The sequence below is a fragment of the Balaenoptera physalus genome (assembly GCF_965194825.1).
Source record: "Balaenoptera physalus genome assembly, chromosome: 8".
Classification (NCBI taxonomy): domain Eukaryota; kingdom Metazoa; phylum Chordata; class Mammalia; order Artiodactyla; family Balaenopteridae; genus Balaenoptera; species Balaenoptera physalus.
Window position 1 is genome coordinate 20533988 of NC_138887.1, and position 12936 is coordinate 20546923.

Below are 12936 nucleotides of genomic sequence, written 5' to 3' on the forward strand. Positions count from 1 at the left end.
ACCGTGTCCATGTGCATTTTACAAAAATACTTGAGATAGCTAGTTAGATGATTAGAGTAAGGGCCAAACACGCCTTCCCCCCACCCCTCTGACACCCGGGAACTACATCAGCCCCTAGACTTCAAGAAGGAAAGAGAAGTCCAAATTGACTTAGATTAAGCTTCTGTCACCTCTCATTCTAAGATTAAGTTTCTGTCACCTCTCCTTCTAGTTGCCTTCCAACTAGGGCTTATATAGAAATTAAGTTCATAGAATTACCACCCTATAAAAAAATAAGATAATATTTCCTGGATGCGCAAGTTTATGAAGATTCATCCTTGCTGTGCCTGTTGTTTCTCCCTATGAAAGCAAACTGTTTTGGGACTTGCATTTTTCTCAGAATTACATTGCGAACATGTAAGTAAAATGTCTAATAACTTTACAGAGTGGTTGAAGAAGTGTAAACAGTAGTTACCTCTTCTGCTTTAACTAGGTTTGATAAGGTTTCACAGATTTAAGATGCCAGTGACAACTGCAGTTTGAGAGAAGGGAAATTATGAATTTATTAAGATTATGGAGGGGAAAAAAAGCTTCCTTTTCTTTCCAAGTAAAATAAAAGAGTATCAAGAAAGGTTGTTGTTTTAATGTGGTTCTTTCTAGTCAAGTAAAAATAATGTTTACTGTGAGTTTTTTGCATTTTTGGAGGCTTTCTATTGTAGGTCGTAGCAGTTTCAATAGCATTAAAAACAATTTGAATCAACAACTCTTATAATTAATCCTATTTTAAAGCTGCTCCATGTTGAACTTTTCTTTCTTGGGTTATTTATACATTGGTTATCGTAACATACATTTACAGAATGCCTACTCTGTGCCAGGCATTATGCAAGGTGCTGAGAGAAAAGGATGAACAAGATACAGTCCTCTCCCTCTAAGAGCTCTCAGTGTAGAGAAAGTGGACAACTGCACTGCAGTGCAGTGATGAGGTGCAATTCAGAGCAGGATGCAGCATGCAGTGGGACACGCATGGGAACGTACCAGCAGAACAGCAAACTGGAAGAGTGGTTAGAGATGAAAAAAGGAGACGGTGGCTGACTCTTAAAGGATGAGTAACAGTTTCCCAGATGAAAAAGTGAGGAAAGTCATTCCAAGCAAGAGGAGCAGTACGTGCAGAGAAATATGGCGAGAAAGCAAGGTGCATTTAGGGAGCTAAAATTTGGTTCAGCATGACCAAGAAGTTAATTTGGAGTGTGGAAGAGAGGGCTGGCAGATAAGGTTGAACAGAAGGACGGATGTCAGGTCATAAAGAATCTTTTATGTCACGCTGAAGGTTTGAATTTTATTTCCAAGGCAATGGGAATTCATTGAAGTCTTTTTAACAGAAGAGAGACACAATCAGACTTTTATTTTAGGTCAGTTTGTTGGCAGAATGGAGAATCGATATTGGAAATACAACAGGTGGGAGCTGGCGCAGTCATCCAGGTAAGAAATAATAATGGCATGAGCCTAGGTGGTGACAGTGAAGACAGAGAAAAGAGGAGGCAACTGAAGATGTTTAGGACATAGAGTCAGTAAGACCTGATAACTTCCTGGATGTGAGAAATGAAGGACTTTCTGGTCATGGTCATTATAAACACTCGTGAAAATGTTTGATCTCCTTTATGGTGTGAAGTTCAGATTAAAACAAATAATACTCATTCTTACTTTTGAGTCCTAAAATTCTTCATTGAAATCTTTTCACCCTCTTGAATAAAAATGATTTTGATGGTCTAGTCTCAACATTCAGTACATATTTTTCCGAATCATAAAACCACTATTTGTTGAGAAGGTGACCAAAAAAAAAAAAAAAAAAAAAGGGATGTGGTTCTTTAGAAATGCAGCAATTTCACGTCTCTGTCACCATAGTCTACTACACCTGTTTATACACCCACCTCCTGTCATTATTAATAGTCCTTTGCTTTTTCAATTTTCCATTCAAACCATGTTTTTTTTTTTTTTCAAACAAAGTTTTTAAAAAATAGGCTGACCACCAAACTCGGCGAGTCACTTTTAAAGTCATTCTAATGACTGGTGGAGTTTCGGTTCTCAAATTTGTTTTAAATAATGAGTTATCCTAATGTTTAAAAATTTGGTTGAGGAATACCATCAACCTTCTTAAATGTATCAGAGAAACGCAAGGGAATTGTCATGCAATATGAATTTAAATTTAGGACTCAAATCATGTATTATGACAGGTGTGATTTGAAGGAAAGTGTTCTCGCTCATGTCAACTTGCACACATTTGAATCAACTGGGAAAGGCACTGCTCAATGGACTTTATAGATACCAATTGTAAAACATAATACTGCATTAGTTAGAAACTAATGGATACAGATATAAGTTGTAAAACAAAATATTGCATTAGTTAGAAACTTTGAAAGCCTATTGAATACAAGCTCATTTGCAAGCTCATTATCACATGAAACATATTAGCATGCTTTTAACTTGAACCATTTTTTTCTCCATATGCCCTTAAATTTAATGTTAAATTGCTGTTGTTATAATAAAATATTTAGAACTCTATTACCAGTGGTACTTAATGGTAGAACTCAGGAATAAAGGGAAATAGAGTTTGGGAAATTCCTGACTTCACTAACAATTCCATAAGAGACTCAATGTCCAAGACAGAAATTTGGGCCTTGTTTTAAACAATAGATTAGTTCCTGTAACTTGAATTTACAGAAGAAGCCATGGAGATTATCTTGCTCAGCGCTCTAATATGAAGAAACTGAGGGCCAAAGAATTATCTGATATAACTAACAAGAGAAAACTAGTTGGTAATGGCCCTAGGGTCTAGACCAGAGCTCTTCTCAAGCATCCCTGCCTGTCTTTTCCATGACCTTATCACCACCTTAGTTGGGCCAAAGAAGTTTCAACTAGAAAAGGAACTCTTTTTCATAAAGTTAATAACCTGCCTCTAAATTACATTATATTTTATCAAATCCTGCTCTTCATATCTCTATTCAGTATGCTTAAAGGAAAATACATTCAAACAATCACACCTGTCGAATTTGAACTAGAAGAGATTAGAGACTGTGTGGAGATACAGCCTGAATTATTCAAAAGAGTGAAATTTTTTAAAATTTAGAATATTCTGTTCTTTGGAGTAAACACAGTAATGAGACTATGAGCTGACCATGTCTTGCTCATAAAGATTAGAGATTCTGTTTTAATAACTGGATATGGATGATAGGTAATCAGCATATCACAAGTCTAAGCTGAGTTGTTCCACCTCTCTCTACATAGAAGGGCTCTAAAGCACACCCAGCTTCTATCTAGTTTGTGATTTTCAAAAGTTCTAATTATGGTGCTACTGTAATTGTGAAAAATCTCCAGCAAAGAGAAAGTGGAGGTCTGGCAGGAAACTGCATCAGAGGCTTTCAATAGAGCCCAAAACAGGAACAAACTCAATCCTTGTCTCCCCCTATCATCACGGACTGTAAAAAGAGAAGGGGACATAGTCATGTTAACGACATGACATATAAGAGTCCTTGGATTTACTGGGAACCTTGCTATTCATATGCAATATTCAGTTGTAGTTACTTGCTTTCTGGCCCTTAAATTCCTTTTCACACATTTGTGCTGAGAGTGCTTACAACTGAGGAACACTTGGCTGCTCAGTGGTATTCATTTTCATATGGGGTGGGTGGGACCCTGGGCCAAAGGAAGTTCAAGGCAATAAAACGATTACTCAAGCCCTTGAAGCTGAGACATTAGTATCAAAGAATCAGGCTATTCACTGAAGAACTAACCTTCTGAGTCCTAGTCATGTACTGACAACCCCTTTCACAAAGTGATGGCTACTCCCAGTCAATAAGGGAAGGGAAGTAACATCTGAGCACCTGCAATGTGTTTTACATGTTTCCACATTTTCACAACAGCCCTGTAAAAAATGTATTACCCCACTTCACAAACGAAGGGACAAGTTCCGAGAAATGAGCAAAGTTGCTCAGGATCATACAGCCAAAACGCTGGCCTGTCTAAACTCAAAATTCAAGTCCATTCCACCATTCTCTGCTCTTTCCCCAATCTAACAAGAGGTAGAGGATCCCCAAATCTCCATTTGGAATAAAAATATATTGTAAAATCCAATGTCCTTTGGATATGGAGAGAGTTGGCCTTGCTATGATGCCATATTATGTCTCTGTTCACTTTATCTGCAAAATCTGCTGGCTACCCTTCACTTCAAAGAGGCAGAAAGTATCTCTATGATTAACTAACTCTAGGGTGGGGCTTTAGGAAATGCAATTTGATGATGACTGTGGGAACATCTGCTTCACAGCCATCAAGCCAGACCTAATCCTAGCTTCATTGAACTGAGATTGTCAGGTGCCAAGAGAAGTGATGACAGGGGGCCCAGGCAGATGTTATGACAAATTAACAAGGGAGGCTGCAGGCCAGGAAAGAGTAATAAAGTGTTTGAAGCATATGTTGAAGTATAATTTCAAGTCATCTAACATTGTTGACTGAAAGAGGTTGTCAGAAAAGTAACCCAGTTTTGACTGAAAGAGCCATAGAGACAAGACAGCTGAGTTCCCAGCAGGATCTGGCTTTGCCATCAGTAGCTTCACTGCTGTCTAGCTAAGCATGTGGGCTGGCTTTCACAGGCAGTGGGATTGTGTAAGATGGAACATAAGGTCATGGCCAGTTTGCCAGAGCCAGTCAAGTGTGATCTACATTTAGAAGAAGAGGAAGAATTTCTGGGCCCTTTCCCCTTAATAGGCCATAGGACAACCTAGGGTCAATCAGAATGACAATGTCGTGGTTTTACTTACCCTACGTGGAAACTGTCTCTAGCACTACCTAGGTCACATTTTTATATTATTCAGCTTGGAAAATGCTCTGCTATTATCAGTAGCAGAGTATTTTCATCGTATTCACAGAAGTGAATATTAAAGACCTGCCTAATTGTGACAATTCACACACATTAGGGTACATTTTATCAATGTGAGTTATCTCCCAAATATGCCGATCGCAAAATGCAATGGTGTATTGAAGGGGCCAAAGAATAAATGTGGTAAAAGATAAATATGTAAAAACAGAAAGGTTTTTACCAAAAACTGAAGGACGTGCAAACAGCATTTTAAAATGTGGGAAAAAAAATGTTCACTATCACAGAGGCATCCTACAATCCCACCTGATGGAGTTACCAAGAGCTTGTTTTTTTGGGGGTAAAACTGACAGAATTAAAAAAAAAAACCCAAAAACCCAAGATGTGCAAAATAAAATTGCAATTAGTTCACATTTTTTGCCTCTAATATTAAAAATTACAATATTGAATGCAATAAAGGGTACAGTGGGATGGGCTTTCTCATACTCAGCTGATAAAAATATAAATTGCTAGGAGCTCTCTTGAAAGTCAAAATTTCAAAAGCCTTAAAATGTTCATATGCCTCTGCAAGTACAGTGGTACCAGAAACCTGGGGGGTGGGGCAAAGCGATCTGTGTCTTAACAAGCTATCCAAGCAATTCTGATGCACATTTAAGATCGAGAACTACTGCCCTATGGGCTCTCACCCACTCCCATTGCTTACTGACCATCTGTAGAGAGATGAGACCTAAATTGACACCTATACCCAGATGTCTTTTCTGAATTCCAAACCAACAACTCACTTGGCATTTGCTTTCTGATATCTCATAGATACTTCAAAATAAACATGTTTAACATTCAGTTCAGATATTTCTTCCCCAAATATTCTCTACCTCAAGTAATCCCAATCTCCATAAACAGCACTATCACTTCTACTCAAGAAACCTAAGTGTCATCTTTGACTCCTCCCACTCTCTTCTACCTAAGACTGTGGTTTTACAAGAGGAGGAAGAGAGAGAGAGAGAGAGAGAGAGAGAGAATAGAGATCTCTCTCTTCCATGTGAGGACACAGTGAGAAGGTGGTCATCTGAAAGCCAGGAAGAGCGCTCTCTCCAGAAACCAACCCTGGTGGACCTTGATCTGGAACTTCCAGCCTCCACAACTGTGAGAAAATAAGTTTCTATTGTTTAAGCCACCCAGTATTTATTATATATTTTATTATGGTAGCCTGAGCCAACTAAAACAGATGTCTGTAAACTGTCCATTTCCTTTTATCACCACTGTTACCATCTTTGTACAGACTACCAACATCTCTTACCTAGACTACTGCAGCATCCTTCCAGAAGAGTCTCACCTCCTTCAAAGCACTTTCTATACCCAGTTAGAGAAGGGTATCATCAAGTCAGGTTTTTACTTAAAATCCTTCAGTAGCTTTCCGTTTTCGTTCAAATAATGCCCAAATACTTAACAGAGATATGTCAGGATGATATAAGAGATATTAACTGATGGACTCCAACCCCACCCCAATATACTGATCCCTTGTCTTTCCTCCTCTAGACACTTGCTCCCTCAGTGCTTGCGTCGCCTCGCCGGCACCCTCACGGTCAGTCTGTTCTTATGTGTCAATTTCTGGCCATGTGGGAAAGCATCTGGCTGTTCCCACCGGCCCACTAGGGATCATGTTTATCTGTGAGGCTGTGCCAGGCCCTTCTCTTCGGTACCCTATGCAGGCCCTGTACTATATCCTTACCCAGCAACTATAGTGCCCCAAATTTTCTAATTCCTGGCCTCTTTTTTTTTTTGGTTTAGACCTAAAAGTCAAAAATTTGAAGTTTCTGTTATTGGTTTTCTTTGTGGTACTCTCTTCACATCTTGGGGGAATACCTCTTTGCCTACAGCCTAAGTGGTGGAGGGTTGAAGGTTAATACAGTACTGGCATTAAAAACACATTAATTCTTTATAAATTACCACATTGCATTGCATTGGCTAGAAAGTCTTGTACTCTTCAGCCTCTATGAACAGCTCACTAGTCTCTCTAGCTTTGTTGGGGAAGAGCCATGCTGACTTTTAGTTTCTCAAATAAACCATGATTCTCCCACCTTTGGGCCTTTGCACATAGTGGCCCATCTACCTGGAATACTTTTTTTGCTCTTCCCTTTGCCTATTCACCTTTCATGCCTCAATTTAAACATGATTTCCTTAGGAAGAACATCTCTGCCCACTTTTATACAAGGTTAGGTCTCCTGTCATACATTCCCAGTATACTTAGAATTTCTTTCACCTTGCAATTTATGCACTTATAATTACTTACAATTATTTGTTTAGTGTCTATCCTCCTGGTTAGGTTATAAATTCCATGTGTCTGTTTTCTCTAATGCAGTCTCAGTATCTAGAACATACAAAGTGTTCAATGAATATTTATGACTGATCCACTGTCAAAGTCATATCATTTTAGGGTAGATTTCAGAATTAGGATTCTGGTACCATATCTGTTTATCTATAGTATCCTACAATTGCAAAACATGCTGGGTTTTTTTTTTAAGTTCCATTTGCAACTACTTTTCTGAATGAATCAGGATTTTATCAATACACATTTGGAAAGAAATTTGTTTGCTCACATACAACCATCATCCATACATCCTAGTTTAAAAATTTTATCTCCATCAAAATAACCTCACTGTCCTCACGAAACCTAGGCAACAACTTTAGAATGAATAAATGGTATATATTTGAACTCGATCAAGTACAGTTACATTTCTGAAATACTATTTCTGCATAAGATTTCACTTGAAAAGAGAGCTTGAAAGCCACTTTTAAACAATGGGTTTCAGTCCTAGAGACGGAACAGAATTTCTACAATAGGTTGGATGAAGCCTAGACAAAGACCTGTGAGACATCTGTAGGAAAAGTATTATTTCATCCTACCTACTTTGTGGCCAATTGAAACATTTACAATAATACTTGTAGTTTGAGGTTTTATTCCCTTCTCTTACAATTATCCTACATAATTTTTCCTTCCCCAGTTTACACAACAGAGGTATGTTTGTCAGTCACCTGGGGAGAAAGAATTGAGGGAGAGGAGGAGAGCTCTAAGGGAAAGAGGTGGGCCTTAGGCATCTCCTAAGCTACATAGAACACTGATTATCCCACCATGAATCTTCTCACTTTTCCTATTATACAACCCAATAGAAAACACAAAATATATCTGACTCCATGTCATATTGGGAATGACACCAATAGATGTATGTCATCTTCAAGACAATCATGGTTGCACCACATTAAAGAAATAATTTAGCTACAGCAGCAATTCTCTGAAGTCCATTCAACAGAGAATCCATCTCACTAATTAATCTCAAGACCTGAGTCATCAATCCATTACAAGCTGCCAACAATATATCATCTTCACGTGGATGTCAAAACCAACATGTCTCAAATGGAACTCATTATTTCCTCCACAAACTGGCTTCCCTTCTTAATTTCCCTGTTTGAACCAGTGCTCCAATCATAATTCTACTCATCCAAATTTACAACCTACTCTCTGTCCTAACCCCATCAGAGAGTTGTCAAGGTGTAATACAAGGCCAGGGTGGGTCAGAGAGCCCTGTTGCATTTGTTTAAAATGCAGACTGCCATGGGCTTCCCTGGTGACACAGTGGTTAAGAATCAGCTTGCCAGTGCAGGGGACACGGGTTTGAGCCCTAGTCCAGGAAGATCCCACATGCCGCGGAGCAACTAAGCCCGTGCGCCACAACTGCTGAGCCTGCGCTCTAGAGCCCGTGAGCCACAACTACTGAGTCCACGTGCCAGAACTACTGGAGCCCGTGCTCTGCAACTGCAAAAAGAGAAGACACTGCAATGAGAAGCCCACACACCGCAACGAAGAGTAGCCCTTGCGGGGCTTCCCTGGTGGCGCAGTGGTTAAGAATCCGCCTGCCAATGCAGGAGACACGGGTTCGAGCCCTGGTCTGGGAAGATCCCACATGCCGTGGAGCAATTAAGCCCGTGAGCCACAATCACTGAAGCCCATCCACCCTAGAGCCCGTGCTCCGCAACAAGAGAAGCCACCACAATGAGAAGCCTGCGCACCACAATGAAGAGTAGCCCCCGCTCGCCGCAACTAGAGAAAGCCCACACACAGCAACGAAGACCCAACGCAGCCAAAAATAAATAAACAAAATAAAATAAATAAATAAACAAATAAATTTTTTAAAAAAGAAAAAAGTTCCTGTTTTTTAAAAAATGAGGACTACCAGACACACCTCAGACCTACTGAATCAGGGTTGGGTTGGGGAATCTTCATTTTAAATTAGCTCTCCAGGGAACTTCTTAGGTCAACTAAACAGAATCAGTGCTCTAAAAGAAATGATCCAATTACAGAAAGACACACTGTGGAGGAGCAGCTAGGTGAGTAAGGCATCCTGTCCAAAGGGCACAAGAGGAAGTAAAGGAGTCCCAAGCAGGTGGATGGAACACAGAGGCAGACAAATAGAGTAAACAGTCTGTAAGGGTTCAATACTTCTGAAGTCACCTTTTAGATCTGTTCATGAATAGCCTTCACCAGGATCGGGCAGGAGAGACTCTAGTTCACCACAAAGAGCATCAACAACAAGTCCTGTCAGAGACTAGTTCTGAGAATTAAAATACACAGGAGAGGAACAGTGGCAACTCACGTAACAATGTACCCATTCCAGGGTTATCATCGGCCTGTAGGATAACAGCTCTGTTTGACCACAAAGAGACCTAGGGAACAATACAAGAGGCTGGTAGGAGGCTGGGAGTAATGATGGGCTCCATTTGTGTCAGCCAGAATTTGGCTGCTAATAAAAGAAGCCATTCTAGCTCATTTAAACTTAAAGGGACTTAATATAACAAATTAGGTGCTTACAAAATTGTTAGAAAGTCTGGGGAAACAGGCTCCAGTCTGAGCTTCCAGGAATGATTGCCAGACATGCCAACCAAGGTAGCTATTGCCTGTGTCATGGTCAGAAAACTGGGGAATGATCAGAAAGCTGGGGAATAAGGAAATGGGAGTCTCAACTGCTGGTTCCAGGCACACTGCCTCAGTCCAGATCCACGTCATCAAAATGGACATCCCTGGCACCCACAAAAGTAGGTATCAGATGCTGGGGCCTCTGCTACACTGCCATAGAAAAACCAGATCCTGGGCTTCCCTGGTGGCGCAGTGGTTGAGAGTCTGCCTGCCAATGCAGGGGACACGGGTTCGAGCCCTGGTCTGGTAAGATCCCACATGCCTCGGAGCAATTGGGCCCGTGAGCCACAGTTACTGAGCCTGCGCGTCTGGAGCCTGTGCTCTGCAACAAGAGAGGCCCGCGCACCGCGATGAAGAGTGGCCCCCGCTTGCCACAACTAGAGAAAGCCCTCGCACAGAAACGAAGACCCAACACAGCCAAAAATAAATAAATAAATAATTTTTAAAAAAAAAGAAAAAAAAAGAAAAACCAGATCCTCCACGTCCCTGCTTGCTAGTGGAAGCAGCAGATGTGCCACCTCTGTCTCACTTCCGTCTTCCAAATATGGCATTCATATGTCTGCTTGGGCAGAGGCTGGGCCACACGTGGAATCTGAGGAAGTCTGGGAAATGGAGGCTTCAGCTTCCTATCCTCTATCGTGTTACAAATGGGAGGGAGGTGGAGCTGTGTGAGCCATGTATGATATCTCTCTCACCGTCATACTCAGCTGTAAGCTTCCCTACTATAGGGAAGGGACCTGATTTTAACTGTTTCCGAAGTCCCAGCACTCTGCAGAGTGTCTGATGAATAGTGGGGGAAGGAAGAAAGGAAGGGAGGAGAGAAGGAAGGAAGGGAGGGAGGGAGGGAGGGAGGGATGGAATACAGGAAGGAGCTCAGGACCAAGTCGGACAGAAGCTATAGGTGGAAAACACTGGGATATTCAGTTTTGACAGTATTTAAAACTTAAGATGAAATGAAGCAGGGACTGACACTAATAATTCTTATTTCTTAGTAGCTTTTGGTTTCAGTCTGTTTGTCTTCATTTCCATGACTATAAACTTAATACAGTTCAAATTCCTTATGTCTGGAAAAAATCAATTGTCCCCTAACTAGTGTCCTGCCCAATTTTTCCCCATTCTATCCATTCTACACACTGATCTCTGGCTGAGTTTCCTAAAATAGTGGTCTTCAAACTTTTTACTTGCAAACATTTCCAAAAAAATCTTGTAAAGCTTTGTATCCTCTTGCACATTATTAAGTTGACATCTAAAACTTTTCATCCCAAGCTAAAACAGTTGCAAAGGATGTAACTTCCAGTGTATTGTAAATATTGTCTCTAAAGAAAAATTACAGTACTTTAAAAAATATATCCAGGGCTTCCCTGGTGGCGCAGTGGTTGAGAATCTGCCTGCCAATGCAGGGGACACGGGTTCGAGCCCTGGTCTGGGAGGATCCCACATGCCGCGGAGCAACTGGGCCCGTGAGCCACAATTGCTGAGCCTGCGCGTCTGGAGCCTGTGCTCCACAACAAGAGAGGCCATGATAGTAAGAGGCCCGCGCACCGCGATTAAGAGTGGCCCCCACTTGCCGCAACTAGAGAAAGCCCTTGCACAGAAACGAAGACCCAACACAGCCAAAAATAAATAAATTAATTAATTAATTAAAAAAAAAAATCCAATAGTATCTAAATACCACATCGTCTATTTTTAAAAAATACATAAACAAGCTGTTCTTTAATAATGAGATTTGGCATCTTTACTTTTCCTCCTTGAACTTGAATTTATTTCCATTCGCTTCTATCAAAAAATTTCATCCTAATATGACATATTTTTATTATTGTCTTTTGTCAATTGTCTAATTATCACAACAAAAGGCATAAATGTTGAAATTATATTTTTTATATCAGTGACCATGAAGCTGTGTTTAAAAATTATTCTAGATTGAGTTATCAGTTTATTACTATTAGTATAGTATTGATAAAAAACATATGAATATATTATAAATTTTGATAAGTAATTATTAAACAGAAAAACCAAAATTTTATTTTAAATATATCTTCTAATGAGCTGGATGAGGACTGGCTAGTTTTGCTAAAATTAGGTCAAATATCTAATTTTTGCTAAAATTAGGTCGGGTATCAGTTTAGCCATAATTACTTATTACTTATTACTTATGACTAAATTGAGATAGGGTTCAACCCCAGTATTATCTCCACAACTTTTTGTGTTTTATTATTAATGTAGATGTTGAGAAAAATTTGTTCATGTAAATAAATAGGTAGGAATAGAGGGAGTTTTGTTACAGCAATGCCCTCAATTCTTTGCACTGTCAGAAACATATGCCAAAAATCAGGGGAAACCTAGCACCAAAAATTTGTTTTTAATGATCTATCAATTGACAACTTGATTGTAGATCTTCCTGTGATTTTACTAAAAGCAAACTAGAAAGCCATCTAATTGCAAAAGGATTTATTATTCATTCTTTAGTGGGACTCCCTTTCTCAACACCAATACCAAAACCTATACTGAATTACACCAGTGGGTTACAGAGGTTTTTCTACTGTAGGGTAATACATGATGGAAAGATTAGGGTGAGAGAAGGCCTTTCTTCTTTAAAATATGAGATAGTGGGGAAGGGGTGTGTGAAAGAAGAGGTGGAAATGTTGTATCCTCAGGCAGATCAGCTAAAAAAATCTTTTTCAGGTTTATTGATGTATAATTGACAAATAAAATCATAAGATATCTAAAGTGTACAATGTGATGATTTGATATATGCATACACTGTAAAAGGATTTGTCCCATTGAGTTAATTAACATATCAAGCACTGCACATATTTACCTTTTTTTTTTTTTTGGTGAGAACATTTAAGTTATACTCTCTTAGCAAATTTCAGTTATACAGTACAGCGTTATCAACAAGTCATGCTATACATTAGATCCTCAGACTTTATTCATCTTTTTTTGTACCCCTTTACCAATCTCTCCCTATTTCCCTCACTGCACCCCACCCCACACAAAGAAACTACTTTCCTACTCTGTGTTTCTGTGAGTTTGACTTTTTTTTTTCTTCCATATTCCACATATCGTGATACCATGCAGTATCTGTCTTTCTCTATCTGGGTTATTTCACTTAGCATAATGC

General features: G+C 39.6%; 1 protein-coding gene across 3 annotated transcripts in view; it reads right to left on the bottom strand.

Moving 5' to 3' along the window:
- Positions 1 to 12936, bottom strand: part of GSAP (gamma-secretase activating protein) — a 191581-nt gene that overhangs the window by 141942 nt on the left and 36703 nt on the right. The window contains exon 4 of one of the 3 annotated variants that reach the window (XM_082473469.1): positions 7137 to 7214. The exons of the other annotated variants lie outside the window; for them this stretch is intronic. The gene's annotated coding sequence lies outside the window, so the exon portion shown is untranslated. The remainder of the gene's footprint in view (positions 1 to 7136; positions 7215 to 12936) is intronic. 3 annotated transcript variants of the gene reach the window in all.